General features: G+C 44.5%; 1 pseudogene; it reads left to right on the plus strand.

Annotated features, from left to right (window-relative positions):
* The first annotated feature begins 3,439 nt into the window (after positions 1–3,439).
* Positions 3,440–3,539, plus strand: LOC121137328 (annotated as a pseudogene).
* The last annotated feature ends 595 nt before the right edge of the window (positions 3,540–4,134 follow it).

Here is a 4,134-nt window from a genome sequence, read left to right on the forward strand (position 1 = left end):
TGGAGGTATACTGCTTACTGGCTTGTTTGCATTACCTTCCTCTCCCTGCTTTCTTATAGAACCCAGGACCACCAGTCCAGAGGAAGCCCCATCCTCAGTGGGCTTGCCCCTCCTCCATCAATAACCAATTAAGAAAATGCCCTAAAGACTGCAGCCCAGTCTTTAGGAGGCATTTTCCCAAGTAAGACTCCCTTCTCTCAGGTGACTGTAGTTTGTGTCAAGTTGACAGAAATCTAGCCAGCAAGGTACTGATTATGGAAAACAATATGGAGGATCCTCAAAGATTTAGAAACAGAACGTATGATCCAGCAATTCTACCTCCAGCATGCATTCAAAGTGTCTCAGAGAGACTTGCACTCCCATATTCACTGTAGCGACATTCACAATAACTCAGACACAGAAAGAAAGTGTGCTGCGTAAACACAGTGAAATACTAACCAGCCTTCAAAAACCCTGCCACTTGCAGCAGTGGTGGCTGAACTGGCAGACACTATGCTTTGTGTAGTAAATGTTACACACATACACACACACACACACACACACACACACACACCACCCAGATAAAACCTTTGTTTACATAAAGGCTCCCTGCTGAGTTCTACCAATTAGATAGTCTTGTGCAGTGACTCCTTTCTCTGTCCTCCTTCATTTCCTGTGTGCCAATTCTTTTAAGACTAGCCAGTCAAATAGACTGAGGTCAAACCCCAGCCATAAGGGAAATGGCATGGTTACCACCTGAGTTAGCATAAAAGCCAAGTGCACTTCCTGCCTCTGTGTGCAGGATCTTCCAAGCACAGCCTCTTGGTGAAGAGCAGAGTTTGCTTTGTCCAGACACATCTATCGCAGTGATCTCTTTCTTTCAACCCGGAACTTATGTCTCACATTAGTTCTTCCAAAGGTGCAGTTTGGCATACTTTTGTAGAGTTTTGATTAATGCCTACCACTGGGAGCCAGGACAACTTTATTCATGTGTGTCTTAGTGCCTTACACAGGAATATATATGCCGAGAGAATTGACCAAAGAGCCAGTCCTGGGACTAACAACATATCCAGCAGAAACAGAGGAATTCCCTCATCCATAACAGGGTGAGAATAGCTGCCTTGAAAGCAGACTGTGTGAAATAAACAAGATTGTGCATTAAAAGAGCCTGGTGCAGGAGAGGCTATTAAATTTGAGGACAGAGTCTATGATGCTGGCAACAGAGGGATACCCAGGGGGCCCTTTTCACTTCTAGTTATGCAAAGGGCTAGGATGCCAGAGCCCCCAGAAACAGCCCATCTACTGTAGGTGTCTGAGCTTCTTAGGAGAAACTTCAGGCTAACTTGTTTATAGGTCATATTAGGCGGAATATGTTTCTCCTCCCCAGCCAGGAAGAATGTGTAGGTGAGAGCACAGAGGTTGTCTAAATCCGGTTGCAACCAAACCCAGGCCTTCTTCTACACTGGGCTGCCTTTTAGAGGAAATGCTTGACTTAAATTAACTAACTTCAGTCTCATCACACTTACTCTGTACCCCAACTTTAATCTATATTGACTAACTTTCCATGGAAGTTGGATAAACAGCCCATTGCACAGCCCCCTCAAACTTTATTCATTTTTCTTGACACTAAAAAGCTTCACATTGAGGCTTTGTGGAAAAGATTATCAAGTGCCATTGTCATTTTAAACAAAAGCTGAATTAGCACTGCATGCCAGACTATCCCCCCCCATCCCACCCCCGGGGGACTGGAAGTACTATTCCCCCACCCACCCACCCTCAGGGACTGGAAGTACAAGCACTGGTGCTACTAACATCTAGTCTAACTCAGCTTGCCCTCCTGGGCTAGGTTTGCAGTGTTGTCTGGTGGTAGCTGGGCATCAAGTTATCCAATAGCTGCCCAGTGTGTCCAGAGAGGGGGAGGGGCAGCTAAATGAAACTGAAGGCAGGGGAGAGCTGGTCCTCAGTAGCAATGCTGGCTCCTCTGAGTCTGCATAATTTGGAATCTGCAGGGAGCTAAGTATCCCTTGAAAAGAATCGCCATCACTTGCCCAGCTTTTGTTCCCACTCAGAACACATTCCAGGCTATTAGCTTGTTAGAGCTTGAAAAATAACCCCATGAGACTGCAAGGAGGAGTCATTGCCCCATTCCTCACAAGAAGAAACTGACTCAGGACATAACCATCATCAGGCGCAGAATAAACCATTATTGAGTGTTTTCTGTATGCTACAAGCTTCGCTTGGATTGTCTCAATTAAATTTCAGGAAGCAAGTTCTATTACCCTCTTCTTGCCACAGCTCAGTAGTTAAGAGTGTGGGGAGAGCTTGCGCCACATCAGAAAATGATGGTCTGGACTTCCAAAGGCTCCGTGTTCTGTCTTTCCACTTGTGGTTATGCAAAGGGCCAGGATGGCAGAGAACGCCCAGAAACAGCTCACCTCAGAGGTTCCCACTCCACAGCCACAGGAGCAGGGAAAGAGGAGGAGGATGGCAGGCTGCTCTTCTAGGTGACACTGCTGATCATCTGATGGAGATTTTGCTAGATTACTGGGGGTGGGTCCCGTACAAGTCTCCTTAAATTAAAAGAGACACGTATGTCGAGTCAGTGTTTATGTCACAGACAGGTGAAGACACTACACTGCTGGCTTTGAAGATGGAGCAGGCAAGGTAAAATATGCAGGAAGCCCGGTACCTGCAGGAAGGCTACAGGAAGCAGCAGTCAGAACAGCCTTGCTGAAGCCATTGCTAATTCCCAACCTCCAGAACCATAGACAAGCATGTGATGTTTAACTGTATCAGCCTTATGAAACCAATACATCAACTATCAACACAGCTTTAGAACACTGGCATCATTTCAGGGTGAAACCTCATACTGCTGTCAGCCATACATCATCTCCAAAGCTCCCAGTCATGAGCAACCAAAATACTTTTCTGCCTATGAGTTTACAGTTACAGACACGTCCTACAAATGGAATCACATAATCTGTGGACTTTCCTGTCTGGCTTTTGTTTTTTAACTTTGTGTATTATTTGATTTCACCTGTGTCATAGCATGTATCAGGTTCCATTTCTTCTTATTGAAAATTACTCTCCAGCTATATAACATTTTTCTTTAGCTGTGATGAAACACCGTGGCCAAGAGCAACATGGGGAGGAAAGGGTCACTTTAATCTTACAGCTTGTAGTCTATCATCCAGGAAGGTGAGGCAGGAACCTGAGCAGGAACTGAAGCAGAGCTGGGTTGGGGAGGGGGGATGCCTCTTGCTACCTTGTTTCCTATTGCTTACTTCTTATACAGCTCAGGATCACCTGCCCAGGGGTGGCACCACCCACATGAATCATTAATCTAGAAAATGTCCCACAGACTTGTCTATAGGCCAATCTGAGGCAGGCATCTTCTCAATTGCAGTTCCTTTCCCCAGATAACTTTAGGTTGTGTCAAGTTACAGAAAATTAGCCAGTAGTACTCCCATTGGCAGCACATACACTAATAGAACAATCCAGAGATTACATGGGCCTTGAGCAAGAATGACACACAAATCCATGAAGTGTTCCATATATTTTAGCCAGGCATAGTAGATTCTGTACTCAGGAGGCAGAGGCAGGTGAGGTCCAGGCTAGCCTGGTCTATGTAGCAAATTCCAGACAACCAGGGCTACATATAAAGACCTTTTACCCACATAAACAAATGAAAACCCAACCAAACAAACAACAAAATAAAGACAAAATCAAAAACAAACTATCCCACACAAAGTTGCATAGCTAGTTAGAAAGAAAGATGTTTACCACTAGGGCAATGATTAGGAGCAAAAGCAATAGGATCTAAATAAGAACTGGATAAACCAGTTCTTCCCCCTGAAGCCCCATTTGCTTATCTGCAAAATGGAGTAATAATTGTGGTAATTACTCAAAGCTGGGCCCCCAATAGACACGGATCTACGAAGCTCTCTGTCTCTAAAGTGCAGATAAAGAACATCATAGACTTCTAATAAATGAGAGCAGAGACTAGAACATAAAACACACCCCAGTTATTCATTACTTGCATTCTGTCATCTTTCTAAAAGGATCTGAGAAGATTTACAACTCAGCAACCAGTCATGTTAACACTACTTTTAAAAATGCCGAAAGAATAAGAGATAGGACTCACCTCTTTGTCTT

The sequence above is a fragment of the Mesocricetus auratus genome, unplaced genomic scaffold (genome assembly GCF_017639785.1).
Source record: "Mesocricetus auratus isolate SY011 unplaced genomic scaffold, BCM_Maur_2.0 Super-Scaffold_100676, whole genome shotgun sequence".
Classification (NCBI taxonomy): domain Eukaryota; kingdom Metazoa; phylum Chordata; class Mammalia; order Rodentia; family Cricetidae; genus Mesocricetus; species Mesocricetus auratus.